Consider the following 16,847-nt stretch of genomic DNA (forward strand, 5'->3'; position numbering starts at 1 on the left):
AATGGAGGGAGTAGGAAGCAACAATTCACAAGAGATATGTCCTATCAACTATTGGAGCTAGGTGTTATCCATCTCCATTTCTACCAAACTTGTGCAAACGAGTTCTTACATGTTCTTACTTTGCTATGTAAAAGGCGTTGGCAACTAGCAAGAACAACAACAATGGTTAGTAGTACCAGAGCCGACAACAAGCACGATCCTGTGATGGTAGTAGATAAAAAATTGTGGAGCTATAGGTGACTGCAAGTAATGTCAAGGTACAGCTAGAACCACATTAATCAAGCAAGTTGAATAATCGCTCAATGATGGTATTGTGTTGGTCCTAGGTAAAACCCTGTTAGAGAGACGAACCTACTCACAAGTGTAGCCACTCAAAATTGCACCAAAAGAACACAAGGAAAATAACAGCAACAACTTCTTCTCTATTTTTTTCTTTTCTTCTTCTCCTTGTTTTTCACTTCTGATTTTTTTTCTTTCCTTTTTCTTCTTCCTTTTTTTAAACTAGTTCAAAGCTGAAAATTTTTCCCAATGAATTTCGAAATTACTCAAAACAGCAGGAACAGGAACAACTTCTTCTCTTTTCATTCAGCCAACATGTCAACACAATGGAGTAATGATGGGCTGGTTGGAGTTACTTGGTTCAGCCAACAAGTCAAAAGTGAGGGCACTTAAATGCTTTCTTTGGAAGGGCTAATTCACTTTACAAAGTTGCAAAAGGGTTGGCTATTGGTGGAGGTAGCAATAAATGCATTTGGGGGTGGCTGATGTAGTGATGAGGGTGCTGTTGGTTGTGGTGGACGAAAATTTGGTGCGGATGAAGGTGGATTCGTGGTGAATATGGTGATGATGGTGGCAGCGGGATGAAGATGAAAGAGGTGATGGTGGAAGTGTTTGTGGTGACGAAATTGTCAACAGAACATGAAACTCTAAAGGACTAAACTACCAGAACCAGTAACTCAACCAATCGATGCAACCGAAAACTCAGCAAGCAAAAACTAAGTAGAACAACAAAGGCTCAACTTGTTTTGGTGATTTTGGATCTGACCTATTTTGAGGTTTTTTTATGGGCTGTAGGTAAAAACAAAGGATTGAAAAATCTCTCACCGAGCAACTTGAGCTCTGATACCACTTGATGCAGCAACGGGGGTTCTCGATCTTTCGATGAGACGAGGATAAACTTCGATTTGGAGGAGGACACGACGTTGGTGGTCCGACTACAACTACCACGGGGGTGCTACGCCTTAGCAACCGGTGCACCGACTCCACGTTGTTGTTGTTCTTGCCGTGCCAAGAACAACCTTGAACCTACAAGCAATCGAAGAACAAGCAAGAACAAGTTGACAAGGAAATAGCTCACGGCGCTTGTCAAATGATGAAATTGAAACAAACGAAAATGGGGTTCTGAATACAAGTATTCGGGTTTACTAGCTGGTACACGCGAGTACAAGGACGTAGCTGAAGCTAAACTTACATCTAAACAAAACTCAAAATACAAAATGGTGGCTGCTAGGGGTTTATATAGGTGGAGGAATGACTAGGAGAGGAGGTGGGAGCAAACCCTAGTTTTTGTGGACCCCTAATGGGCTGTAAAGATACAAGGCCCAAGCCCAAGTTTCTGATGTGAAAACTATTTTCGTCATTCTGAGCAGCTTGGGTCGAATCTGATGGTGAGACCACACATAGCTGAAAGTAGACGACAAGATCTTTCCAACAAGTACTCATTTGCCCCAATTGGCCATCGAAGTGAAGAGCATTGACTTCATCAAATCAGCGCTGCTAGTGTTGTTTGTGATCTAGATCTTCTCCCATATTCCTAACAACAAGTAGATCATAACAACCACTTAGTAGCACCCAATTCTGAGAAGAACTTATATGAGTAGCTAGGAATGACTTTACCTGATAATTACGTTCACAAGCTCGAGCTCTAGTCATTGGTCCTTGCTGTGCTTAGGCATGGATGTATCGTTGGAAGGGATGTCCTCATCAGTTCTTTTTGACATCTTCACAATCTAGCAATATAACAAGTAGCAAACTAGGAATCACAAACAAAATTTTCAATTCAATATCTCTGATTTCTTGAAAACTTGAACTATTAATAACAACTAGACTTGACAATTGAAATTGATTTTAAATGACAAATTAGAAATTTTATATACCTCACTTCCTCAAATCCTCAATTGCTGAGTTCCTGCCTTGCCCCTTGCTGCTGCCGGCAGCTGCCCTTTGCCCCCTTGCCCCCTTCCCTGCTTGTTGCCGCGCCGCGCCGCCGCGTCCCCTCGTCGACCCACCCCCTTGTTGCCGCTCGGGGCCCCCAGGCCCCAGCGGCCAGCGGCCGGCGCGCCGCGTGCCCTAACTGCTGCAGTGTCGCCGGTCGCCGCAACTTCGCCTGGAAGGCTGGAACTGGAAGCCGTCGGCCGTCGCACGCGCACTCGCGCTTGTATGCCGCCGCCACTCCGTGAGTCTCCGCCTCTCTTCGGTAGGAGGAAGGAGATTAGGGTTGGGTGGGATTGTTGGGGATATTATGGGACTTCTAAGCCTTTAGGGCCTTCTAAAAATCTCAGACAAAGTCTATCTCAGCCCCTTCTTAGGATTAGGTATTATGGGGGCTCTAATGGTTTGTTAGGGGGTAGTGGGGTCTTCAGACCCCCCCCCCTCCGCCCCCACGCTGTCTCCGCCACTGTCTGGAGGTAGTGCTTCGACGTGCTGCGAGGGTCCAGCGCATACAGCCGCCGGCCGTCGACGGGCACCATGATGCCCAGCATCAGCGTCGTTGTTGGGCGAGGGCCAGTGGCCATAAACGACGTCCCTGTGTCGTACATGAAGACGGGAGAATCCTCATGGAAGGCATGCGTGGCGATGACGATCTTGCTGCCGACCGCGACCATGGCCAGGAAGGAGCGGTCCACCGGCACCTCTATGTGGACGGCGACTGGCTAAGAAAGGTGGTGGAACATGGCTACGCCAGTGCCGGCGCCGGAATCGGTGAACTCGTCGATGTCCAGCTTGTGGATGACGTATCCCATGTCCCAATCAAGCACCATGTAGAGGTGTTTATCATCGTCCCTCCACCGCGACCTTTTACTGGACGTGGCGATGTTGCTGCTGTGTTGATCCCACAACGATCGCTTGGAGCTCAACATCGTATCTTCCTCTGCATGCCCTATATTTTTTAGAACATATCAACTTGCATTGATCCGGCTTTTGGGAGAAAGCCGAAAGGACTACAGGAACAGAGTCTTACACAAAACGAAAAGAAAAACACGAACATACTACATTATTGCTGTGAGGAAAAAGTACGAATTATCCCCCCCAAACTATCGTGGTCATCCGAATTACCCCCCTGAATCACAAAACCGGACATTCTTCACCCCTAACTATGCAAACCGGACGAATTACCCCCCTCAACCCAATCCACGGTGGTTTTGGTCTACGTGGCGTACGCGTGGCAGTCCAGTCAGCAATTTATTTATTTAAAAAATATGGGACCCACTTGTCATACTCCTATTTCACTTTTTTCTCTCTCTTCCCTCTCTCTCACTCTTCCTCTCTCTCTCTTCTCTCACTCTGTCTCACGCGCACAGCGGCAGGCGGGGGGCGGCGAGCGGCGGCGGCGGCGGGAGCTCGCGCTGCTCGAGCGAGGCTAGGCGGCGACGGCGGAGGAGGCGAGCGGCGGGAAGGACGGAGGCGAGCGTTGGGGGATGAGGCGGCAAGCGGCGGCGAGGGAGAGGGAGCTCGCGCTGCTCGAGCGAAGCGAGGCGGCGGCGGGCATCGTCCAGCGCGCGCTCCGTCGCCGCGGCTTCCTCGCGCGCCCGCTTCCGCGCCGCGTCCGCCTTCTCCAGCGCGCGCCTCACCTCTTCCCGCTGCTCCTCCTCCTCCCCTCCTGCTGCCGCGGCCACGGCGCCGCCGTCGGATGCCGCGACGACGACGACGGCGGGGCCGATGAAGAGCTGCAGCTTCGTCGTCGTCATCGTCGTCGCGTGTTGCTCGTGGGAGGAGGAGCCGGTGGTCGTGGAGTTGGACGAGAACGCGGTGGCCAACGACGCCGTGGTGGACGCCGGGAGGAGCTGCAGCTCAGGCGGCAGCGGCGGATGATGATGATGATGCCGCAGCGCCGCGGGACGGATGACCGGCAGCGTCGTCACCACGGGCACGACCTCGCCGCGCACCCGTCCAGAGTTACACGCATCCTGGTGCTCTATGAAGCTCTCCACCCTGCAACCACACGCACACAACCACCCCCAAACCAAACCACCGCCATTAGCGCACACTAACCATACCACTTAACCTCCATCTCATCACCAAACACAACAAAAATACGGCAATCGATCCGATCGACTGATCGATCATCTGTACATGTAGATCGATCGAAAGCAACGCATCGATCGAACACGACACACACTGACCGATCACCTCGTCCCCTCTCCGCCGCCTCGCCTCCTCCGCTGCCGCCTCGCCTCGCTCGAGCAGTGCGAGCTCCCACCGCCGCCTTGCCTCGCCGCCGCCGCTGCACCCCGCCGCAGCTCGCCGCCTCATCCCTCGCTGGCGCTCGCCGCCCCCCGCCTGCCGCTGTGTACATGAGACGGAGAGGGAGAGGAGAGAGAGAGAGGAAGAGTGAGAGAGAGAAGAGAGAGAAAGGGGAAAAGTGCAATAAGAGTACGACAGATGGGGCCCAACTATTTTTTAATAAATAAATTGCTGACTGGATTGCCACGCGTACGCCACGTAGACCAAAACCACCGCTGATTGGGTCGAGGAGGGTAATTCATCCAGTTTGCATAGTTGGGGGTGAAGAATGTCCGGTTTTGTGGTTAGGGGGGTAATTCGGACTACCGCGATAGTTGGGAGGGGGGGTAATTCGTACTTTTCTCTTGCTAGGAACATCCAGCTTTCTAGACACAGCACACTACAGGAACATCATCCAAATAGAACCCTTCTGGAGTTGGACCAAACTAGATACAAGCAAAACAACTTAGATAGACGATGGTAGATGTTGTGGTTTCAGTTGAACCAACTTCCCTAGCACAGCTTCATGCCACCCACCCAAGATTGCTCTTTCTTCCTCTCTTAACAGCACACTCCACTTCTGAGAGAAAGACAGAGCTTTGTAAGCCACCTGCAAGTGTGATTTCACCAAGATATTGTTAAAAACCCAATCATTCCTAGTTAGCCAAATAGCCCAACAGAAGCTAGCCATCATCAGCAACTAAACCCTAGATTCCTTGTCACACCTCACTAGCCCAAAACAATCCCACAAAGATCCTGGTAAGGAATTCAAGTTTATAGCCACCTTAAGCACACACCAGGAAAAAACAGCTAAAGAGCAACGAAAGATAGCATGGTTAGTATTTTTAGTTTGTAAACAGAGTTTACAGAACTCATTTCCTCCTTCCAATTCCTTTTCACCAATTGCTCAGCACAGGGGAGTCTCCCTCTCCCAACTAGATACAAAAAAATGTTTTATATTTAGAGGAATTCTACCTTTCCAAACTGCCCCCATTTAATACCCCAAAAGTTAAAATTTTGTACATTGATTTTGTGGTGAACACCTCTTTTTCAGTATGAGGCCAACAGACATTGTCTTTATCAGTCCCCATCTGAGCTTCCCCAATTAACTCTACAAGTTCCCCAACCTCTAAATTTCTTCTAAACTCCAAGCTCCATTCTCCTTGTACCACCATATCCTTGACAGTAGCATTTTGATCATGAATAATTTCAAAGAGATCAGGAAATCTAACTTTCAAAGGTACATTATAACACCAAACATCATTCCAAAAACTCACATCTCTTCCATTGTGCACTTCCTTTGTGACTAGCCTGGAAAGCCACTCTTTGCATTTCAACAAACCCATCCAAAATTTGAGAGCCACCACTCCCATTCCTTGTGAAAAAATTACAATTTCTCTAATATTTCCTTCTCAGTACCTCCAAGCAAACATCAGGTGCTCCACTTTCCAATTTTCATAACCCATTTACTGAGTAAGTAAAGATTCATTGCTCTAGTATCCAAAAAGCCCATTGCCCCAAACTCTTTGGGCCTGCACAGAGTATCCCATCTTATCATATGATATTTATTTTTTTCCCCAACCCCGCCAGTAAAAGTTCCCCCTAATTGTGTCCATTTTTTGGTGAAACCCCTCAAGCAAAAGGTAGAAACCCATAGCATACATGGGTGCACTAGACAAACATGAGTTAATCTTGATCTCCCTGCCACCATAAGTCATGTAACCACTCTTCCAAGACTAAAGTCTCTTCTCAACTTTCTGAAAGATTGGAGATATGTCTCTCATCCCAATTCTGTCAACCCTGTCACGCCCGGAAAAATACCTTTTCCAGAACGCTAGTGTATTAATCCCCGTCCCAGGAAAAGCCGGGGTACACCACACAAACATGATATAAAAGACACATCATTATTATATCGATAATATTTACATTATTACAAAGGCACTTCAGGCCTGACAAAAAAAATAAACAGCAGCGGACTAGCGGGCCTACGGCTCCATATTCATAGGCGCTCAACTGGGGAATAAGCCAGGACTCCACCTAATACTTCTTCTCCAAAGCTCCACTTACTGAGGGGGGGGAGGTAGAGCAAGAATGAGCACAACCACAGTACTCAGCAAGCCACACTGGCAGATGCATGATTAATGCAAGGGGGTACAAGGGGAAATAGTATAGGGGTTAAGCTTTGCAGAAAACAGCATTTAAAAGTCACTTAGTTGCCCAAAGCTATTTTGTAAACACGATCCTAGAGCTACACAATATTATTAATCAAGGCCGTGGACCCACACGAACCTGCCTTAACCCAAGGCCTACGATAATTCAGACCGAACTGGCAACCCGACCTGAGTCCCAGCTCGTCCCAAGCCAACCCAGGCCAACCTTTCCATATTTTAGTTGTTAAGCAAATTTTAAGAATTAAACCACTAACTTGGGTACATTGCTAGGCTTGCCCATATCCGAGGGCACGGCTATTCGAATAGATTTTACTCTGATCAGAGGTGTACATCTTTACCCACAAGACACATCTTTACTCCGCATTCCATGGCCTTGGAACCCGTCGTAAACATGTGACATAACCCTTCACCCATCCTAGCTGTGAACAAAAGTACCGACCCAACCCTGCCTACGGCCGTTATCCCGGACAGACAGGCCAGGATTGAGCCCCTAGCAACAGGATCTAGACCGGGTGCGCCACACACATAGGGGTGAGACCACCCGCGTACTAGTCCAGTGCCATGGCATCTCGACTAACGGGCAACGACCCGTGTAGCCTTCATTTGCCTAGACATCTCGATTACCAAGCCGTAGCTCGCGTAGCCTTCATTTGCCTCAGAGATATCCATCGTCGTAACGACTTCATCTATCTCTATTTGTGTCCTTTTGTTCAGGACTAGACTGAGCACCGAGTTAAGCCTTACCCATTAGACATGTGGTTAGTACGGTAGTGCTTTGCAACAGAGGCCCGAAGACCGGTCCTTATGGTGGTCGAGGTGCTCCTAGCAAAACCATGCACCTCGAGCCCAGCCTAAAACCATTTGGGAGTTTGAATAGAGGGGGAGGTGTGTGTTCAATTCCATCACAAGCCAACCATTCCATAATGTCCAAATGATATGAGAACTCCCAAAGTCTAAAGTTATAAAACCATCTAGTGTGGCCTAATTAATCAGCGAAGCATCTACCTAAATTCATACTAGTGGAACCATTAATACAGTACCCACTAGTTGGGGTTTTGTTTTTTCTAGGGTAAGCGAGGTGATAATAAACAATAGTAATGATAAAGCTATAACAAGGATTAATAGGTATTGCTAAATAAAACAGTGATAACGCGGGAATTTAAATAAAGCAATAATGCAATAATTTAAATCAAAATAATTTTATAAACTGGGATTCAATATGCTCAAGGATGATGCGACTTGCCTTGCTCAGAGAGAATGGCCTTCCGAACCTTCAGCGACGACCGCGAACCATGCTTCGGGAACCTTTGAAACAACAGAAGCTACGCGAAGCACACAAGCAAAGCTACAAGCCTATAAAGAAGCAATAACAATACATAAAAGGAAAGCACAGGGTTCTTTAGGTTATAACAAACATTAAGAGACTTGAACAGGTCGATTCGGGGTTCGTATGACCAAGACATGGTCATCCGAAGTTTAATGTTGTTATATGGAGATTTGCGGATTATTATAATTAGGCTTTGCAACTATAAAACATGTGTAAGCGCTAGCCTAGAAAAGATAGGAAGGCTGCGCCGTTGACATGTGGACCCCACATGTCAACCTAAAGGACCATGGTGGACCGGGTACATAGAGACGGTTCACGGGTCGACGGAAGCGGACCCCATGTGTCAACCGAGGCGAGTGGCCGACAAACGGACTCCACTAGACACCACGCGGGCTGCACACGTGGAAACCACGCGGCTACCGAGCGGGCACACTAACACGAACACTACACGGTCACCACCCGCGCACGCGAACAACTGCCGACACCGATGCACGGGTACCGGGGCCGACAACCGCACAACGGGCACGGTGGCAACACCGAAAGGACAAGGGCGGACAGCGAAGGAGGGATCCTTACCACCATGCGACGTGGCATGGGAACGACGACGACGAACGGGCGCGGCGGAGACGGCTCGGGGACGATGGAGGAGAACGGCGAGGGAACGACTTCGGCGGCGATCCTTGGATGAAGACGAGACACGACCGGCATAGGGCTTGACGACGCGGAGCCGAGGACGAGGATGACAACGGGGCTGCAGCAGCTCACTTGACGGAACGCGGACGGCGGACGAGAACGACTTGACGGAGGACGAACGCCACGACGAGCGCGACCGGGAACGACGAGAGGACGACGACGAAGACCGGCGGGGTTCGGATGGAGAGGAGGCGAGGCCGAGGACGACCTTCCCACTGCGATGCCGAAGGTGGAGATGGCGACGTCGGCTGGCGCACTGGCACGGTGGAAGGGGCTACCAAAGTGGGTGCCGACGTGACCGAAGGAGGGGCAGCGTGGACGACGGCATTCCGGCGAATCCGAGGGCAAGCCGGGGTGGAGGTCGATGCGGCGACGTCGTGGGAGGAGACGGCGACGTCAGCTGGCGCTCTGGCGACGAACAGCAGCCGGCCGGAGACGGTGTAGTGGCGGCAATGCCACTGGACGCCGGCGGGAACGCGCCTCCGGTGCTCTCTCCGCTAAACGGGGGACAGCCCGGGGGAGAGGAGGCGGCTAAGATGCCGCGGGTGGCGACGGCACGGACGGCCGGCGCACAGGCACAACGGTAGAGGCGGCTGGAAGTGGCCGGCGGTGCAGGAGAGAGATGAGGGTGATGGGGAGAGGTGGTGCGGCCACGGGGAGACGTGGGAGGAGGCTAAAACGAGAGAACGGAGGAAGGGGATCCCATTTTATAGCGGAGGGGAGCTAGACGGGCACAGGAGAGGGCGGAACGGCGCTGAGAATGGCGGCCGGCGGCCATGGAAGGTGGCCGGGGATGGCGCGGCTGTTACGGGCGACTGAGGGCATGAATTAAGGGGGAAATTAGGGGGAATGAGAGAGGAAGGAAAGGGGATTCATTCCCCCTAATCAATTTGGAAAGAGCCGGCTTGAATGGGGCGAATTTGAGGGAGGAACGGCGCTAGGGTTCACGGGAGAGAGAGGAGGAGCTGGGCGGGAGGAGGACGACGACCGGGTGGGACCCACCGGTCCGCGCGGTCAGCGCGCGTGCGGCGCGTGTGCGCGGGAGGGCTGCAGCTCGGCTTGGGCCAGGGCAGGTCAAGGCGGGAGGAGGATAGGAGGGAGTGGGCCGGGAAGGAGAGGAGGAGGGAGTGGGCCGGGGAGGAGAGGAGGCCCGAGAGAGGAGGGACAAGGGAGGAGAGAAAGACTTTGGGCTGAACTCGGCCCAAAGGAGGAAGGAGGATTATTTTTAGCTTTCTTTTAAATATAATAAACTTTCTTAATTGTTGTTGTTGCTTAATAATTATTTCCGGTGCTCTGAAAATTCAAGTAAAATTTGAGTGCTCTTTTTAGACCAAAGAGAATTTAACAAAAATTCTCCGGGCCACATTCGAATTTTTCTTGCACGTATTTTAGTGTTTGCCAATTTCTTTTCGAATTTTAATTAATTCTATTATTCCTTTTAGAAAATGATTTTTATTTCGGGATGAATTTATCAGGACGTGACAAACCCCCATAGGCAAACTCAAGTATGTGAAAGGCATCATACCAATCTTACAGTTCAACATATTAGCAATTCTTAATCCCTCATTATCCTCCACCCCTATGACATATACATCACTTTTCTGATAATTAATCTTCATCCCTAATATCTCTTCAAAGCAGAATAATAACTTAAGGGCAAATATGTTCTCATCGGAATTCTTAAGGGCAAATGTGTATTGAAGGTGAGTCAAACCCCCATCCACTAAGTTTGGAACCAGACCTTCAAGGACTCCCCTTTGTTTGGTTTTATCCAAAATGGCAGCCAAGGCGTCACCCACAAGATTGAAAAGGATAGGAGACAAGGGGTCTCCTTGCCTCAAACCCCTGTAAGGCGTCACCATTGATGTTAATACTTACTCTCCCACCTTCTGTTATCTTTTTTATCCATCCCATCATTATGGAGTCAAAATTCTTTTTGTCCATGACCTCATACAAAAAATCCCATTTCATCCTATCATAAGCCTTCTCAAAGTCAATTTTGAGGATAATCCCAGTATCCCTTTTAATTTTCAGCTCAAGCATCACCTCATGTAAAATAACACAACCTTCTAAAATATTCCTTCCAGGTATAAAGGCAGTTTGAGACCAACTAATCACTTTGTTTGCCACTTCAGTCATCCTAAAATTCATAGCCTTTGTAAGAATTTTAAGAATCACATTTTTTAGACTGATGGGTCTATACTGTTTGATTGTGTTTGCATCCCTGATTTTTGGCAAAAGAGAAATCACCCCATAATTGATCCTATCTATGTCCAGCTCATCCATGTGTAAGTCATCTGACATCTCTTTAACTAAAACCCTTATATGAGGCCACACTTGTTTATAAAAACCCATAGGGAATCCATCAAGGCCAGGAGTTGTATTGTTTTTCATAGTCTTCATCACATTGTCCACTTAATCTAAAGAGAAGGGTCTAACCATCCAAACTTTTTCCTCCCCAGTCAATCTCAGCTTATCTTGCCAGATTTCAGGACTTAGATGAACTTCCCTACTTTTTTCTTTTCCAAACAACCCCTTATAATATGCATAGATGTGCTGTTTAATTTGTGAGAGCTCTATGATATTAACATCCCTTCTTGCAGAGAGAAGATATGGCTTTTCCTTTTTCTTGATTTGCAGCCTTATGGAAAAAGGTTGTATTAGCATCTCCTTGTAAAATCCAAGTTTCCCCTCCTCTTCTCTGTCACCAGATCTGCTACTGAATGTAAATGTTTTCCAGCTTCTTTTCCATCTCATATCTGATTTTTCATTCAATTTCAAAAAGTCCACTGTCATCTGCTTATCCAGCTGTACCAAAGCATTCTCCAATTCCTTCTTCCTCTTCTTTTGGACACTATTTACATTAGCACTCCATCCCCTCAGCCATCTCCTCAAAAACCCTAAACCCTTTATTGTTTCTTGCAAACATATCATATCAATTCTTTGTTCAAAAATTAACTCCCTAAGCTTTCTTTGTCGCCCTAATCCCTCTCACATTCTAAAAAAATCTCATGATTTACTTTTTTTTTCCTCCCCTTCTTTTTCTGCTCAGATCCTATGTATTCTTTAGTCTTTGATTTTTATTGGATCACTCCACCTTCCCTGCAGAATCCTCTCCTTGCCTCCTTCCTCTTTAACCATCCCTTCAACATCATCACTAATCTCAACAAACTCAGATGCTCATTGCACTTACTCTGTTCCGCAGCAAACAACATAGCTTTGCTTCTTCTCTAACACAAACGACTGTCAAATTTGTCTCAATCTCACACTCATTTCTCTCCAACACAATATTACTTATATTGACAATATCAACTAAAACATCTCTATTAACTGAATTGAAAATGGCAAAAGAGTTAGACATACCTGTGTTCAAATTGACTTCAGATTTTCTCAATTCAGCTTTCAATTGCACCGGCACTTCTATGTCCCTCACCCTCAGTCCCTGTCTTATAACCTGTTTAGTTCCCAAAATACTTTTTTTTTGTGTCCAGTTCCTGACCCACAATATTTATCCCACTTGTTCAGACTTACTAACATCCTACCTGCCCTATTTGCGTGCGAATAAATGAATAATAATTGGTGGATTTCGAGCATTTGATTTTGGAGGGTTCACGGCAGCCTGGTTAACCTTGAGATGACTCGGATTTCAGAATCCTAATCAGTCGCGGAATTAAGATGTGATGTGCTTACATGAACATGAACGCTGGACGGGCCGTGCCGCGAATAAACGAATAATAATCGGCGAATTTCGGGCGTTTGATTTTGTAGGGTTCCCGGCAGCCTGATTAATTTGAGATGACTCGGATTTCGGAATCCTAATCAGTCGCAGAATAAGGACGGGATGTGCTTCCATGAACATGAACGCTGGACGGGCCGTGCCGCCGCAAGCCCTCTCCGCGAGAGGCTCCCGCGCGCACGTGGTATATTAGGTCTTGTAGGCTGGTTTGGGCTGCATGTCAGCGAGACGGATAGGCCGTATGATAGCGTTATGAGTGAGCCCGTTGATGGGAGAGTATCGGGCTTCTTTCATATGTGTTATTGCCCCCTCTTTTGAGGATAATTTTCATATTTCTTTTGCTTGCACATCTTTTTTTAAAACTGTTTTGCTTGCACATCTGAGTTGTCTGAGATGCGGGTGAGCACTGTGATATTATTGGGGCACCATCATAATTGTACCTTAGACTATTTTCGAATCAAGGGGATGAGAACCTCACCTTCCACATAGAAAACATATTAACGCAGTATTAATTAAGTACCGTTGAGTAGTTTGAGAAGCATACGCACAAAAGTCGAGAGTGTGAAAGTTGTGAAAGTATAGTTCCAAATAAAACCTGAATATTGCTTATAATTCTTTGTTGATAATTTGATATATAAGTATGATACTATGTCTTAGTACAATGGGAAAGTATTATGTGATACTTAACTAGTATGGAAGTTTTTACATAGGGAAATTTAACTATTCGCTACTATTAGGTTTGCCAATTAAAATTGACGCGGCAGCCCTCTCTTTCCTGGCTGCAGCGGCGGAGGAGTAGGAAAGGGAGCCAAGTACGGGAGACGGAGATGGCGTAGGTCAGTACCGACCAGCGGATTCTCCAAGGAAGAGCGTGGCGAGCTCAGCGCCTCCAGCGATAGAGTTGTCAGCAGCAGCGGAGCCGCCCACGTCATCTTAGGGTGGCTGGGGAGGGAGGAACGCCGCGTCGGCCGACTGGAGTCCGTGGTTGCCATGGAGCATGGCGAGGCGGAGGTCGGATTTGCGGCGGCGCTTGGCTCCTCCTCCCATGGTGTGCTGGCGAGGGAGGCCGCGTTGCGCTGCTCTGTCTCGACGGCGGCGCCACCCACCAACTCGTAGCTGTAGAGGCACTCGTCGAGGACTTTGACCACCGTTGGCGCAAACGATGCGAGCACGGCTTCGCACGTCCGATCCAGCGTGTAAATGCTCGTCCTTGACCGCGGCGTCACTTGGCTCCTCCTTTACCTCTGCCGCGAGCCGTCGCACCGCCGCCGCCGCTGGGAAAGAGAGGGTTGCCGCGTCGATTTTTAATACTGCCGGAGGCAGAGAGGAAGGGAGACTTGTGAGACTGACAAGTGCATCCCACGTCGCTTTTTACACTACATTGCCACGTTGGCATCCCAGATGGGCAGAAGTGGTAAAAAGATAAGAAGCCACCATCTTAGAGAGGCAAAAAAAAAAAAAGAGAGCAAATCTAAATCTAAAAGAGGTATTTGGATAATTGACAAACCTAATAGTGTCAAATAGTTAAATTTCCCTTTTACATAAGGGTCAACATAAAAAAAATTACTTACCTCCGTTCCAAAATAATTACATTTCTAAATCGAAAAGGCTAACGGGCGATCGATCGTTGCCAGCGATCGTTTTTTCCTCTTTTAGTAAGTTTATACACCTAAAGTTTACACATCTAAAGTTTATCCACCTAAAGTTTGTGAAGCGAATGTTTATAAGTCAAAAGTTTATGGCAAAATTTGCCATAGGACACACAAAAAACGTGTAATTAGCTGGGAGACACCGCGAAAACATGACACGGCTGATGGACGCTACAAAAAATGTATAATTGGCTGTAGAACACTAGTTGTATTATTTTATTATTTCTAGGTCAAAAGAGGTGGGATATTTTCCTAAATGCCCGGATTGCCCTTCTCTTTCCTTCGTTTTCTCCTTTGCTGGGAAGGCGCGTGGTGGGCAGGGTTCAATCTATCGAGAAGGGGAAGATTTTCGGGGGTCAGCGAAATTCCGAAATTTCGGAAATCTTTCAGAAATTTCGAACAAATTTTCAAACAAATTTTGAATTCAAACAACGAAATTAAAGAAATGTGATCTAGATCAGAAGATAAGCATTGAGTCCATCCAATCCAAAGTAGAGACAGGAGAATGAGACAGTCACACGCAAGCCGCAAGGATGGGAGGCTTGTGTCGTCGTTGTCGTCGGCGCGCCGAAGAGGCACGGAGTCACTGGCGGCCACTCCAGCCATGCGAGGCCCGCGTCGTCGTCGTCGTCGTCACGCCGAAGAGCCGGGGAGCCCACCGGTGGCCACTCCAGCCTCGCGAGGCCCGCGCGGTTTGTGTCGTCGTCGCGCCACGGAGCGCCGTCGCCGGCTACTCCAGCCACACCGCTGCCGCCGGTTCCGCGGCCGCCGCCGCCGCCGCTCGCTAGCGTCGGGAGGATGGCGACCTGCTGCCTACTGGGGCGAGCTGTTGGAGGAGGACGACGAAGCAAAGCTGCAGCCAGCCTTCGCTAATAAGTGAGGAATTCAGGGATTTTGACCGTGAACCCTCGCCCCACTACGCACGTGAAAACGAAGGAAAGAGAAGGGGGTAATCTGGTCATTTAGGAAAATATCTCACCTCTTTTGACCCAGAAATAACAAAATAATGCGACCAGTGTTCTACAGCCAATTACATAATTTTTGTAGTGTCCATCAGCTATGTCACGTTTTCATGGTGTCTCCCAGCTAATTACATGTTTTTTGCGTGTCCTGTAGCAAATTTTGCCAAAGTTTATATACCCGATTCAAATTCAAATTTGAATTCAAATATTTTATATTTTCCTCTTTTAGTAAGTTTATACACCTAAAGTTTACACATATAAAGTTTATCCACCTAAAGTTTGTAGAGCGAATGTTTATAAGTCAAAAGCTTACATACACGATTTAAATTCAAATCCGGATTCAAATATTTTATATATAAAATATTTCTATAGATAAAGTTTATGCGTATAAAGTTTATGCGTGTAAAGTTTACGGTATAAACTCTATGCACATGAATGAGAGTATTATTTTTTTTATTAACTTTGTGTTTTTTTTATTTTTACGATGAAAGGAAAGAATAGAGAGGAGTATCCGCTGATAATAGAGACAGATTAGCAACAAACACAGTAACCCTATTTACTAACGACACTGCATACACACATTTCGTACGTACACTTGACTAAAAGTAATATTGAGACAATAAACTCAGCTAATTACTATTATTAAACTTGATTAAAGGAAAATTGGATCCCACTTTGGTAGAAATACTCCCTCCATCCCATAATATAAGGGATTGTGACATATTGACCTAAAATCCCTTATATTATAGGACGGATGGAGTATTTTTTTTAATAAAATTTGAATGGTAAAAATGTAATTATTCTAGAACGGAGGTAGTATATTACACAATTATTTCACGCTCGCTCTCTATCTAAACCGTCGCGCTCGCGCATGTACAAACAATGGCAGGTTGTAACTTTTTTTTTGATATGGGCCTTGTTTAGTTTCATATGCTAAATTTTATTTTAAGTATGCGGACACATATTTAAAGTATTAAACATATACTAATAATAAAATAAATTATAGATTTTGCATGTAAACTGCGAGACAAATTTATTACGCCTAATTAATCCGTCATTAGTAAATGTTTACTGTATGTGTATTTAGATCCTAAAAAAATTTGTCAAAAAATATCACATCAAATGTTTGGACACATGCATAAAGCATTAAATGTGAACGAAAAAAACAATTACACAATTTGCATGTAAATTGTGAGACGAATCTTTTGAGCATAGTTGCGCTATGATTTGACAATGTGATGCTACAATAAACATATTCTAATGATGGATTAATTAGGCTTAATAAATTCGTCTCGCAGTTTACAGGCGGAATCTGTAATTTGTTTTGTTATTAGTCTATGTTTAATACTTCAAATGTGTATCCGTATACTTAAAAAAAATTAGCCAAAGAACTAAACACGGCCTGTAGCACCACATTATCAAATCATGGCGTAATTAGGCTCAAAAGATTCGTTTCGCAATTTATATGCAAACTGTGTAATTGGTTTTTTTTCATCCACATTTAATACTTCATGCATATGTCTAAATATTTGATATGATGAAATTTTTGGATGTTTGAAGGGAACTAAACACTTCCATACGCAGGTTGTAACTTGTGAGTGCTTGAGGAAAACATGAGAGGAAGAAACAAAAAGAACTACTGGCGAGTAGAGAAGGTCGCTCGGTGGCAGGTATTTGAGGCCGTGATGCAGACGAATTGAAGTGACGTGGAACCGACGCAGCAACCACTCTATCGGTATATCCATCTCATCACTCCATCAGCATCAAAGCTCTTGGCAAAACCAGCACTCCTGCCTGTCCAACCAC

Source organism: Oryza sativa, chromosome 2, assembly GCF_034140825.1.
Source record: "Oryza sativa Japonica Group chromosome 2, ASM3414082v1".
Lineage (NCBI taxonomy): Eukaryota > Viridiplantae > Streptophyta > Magnoliopsida > Poales > Poaceae > Oryza > Oryza sativa.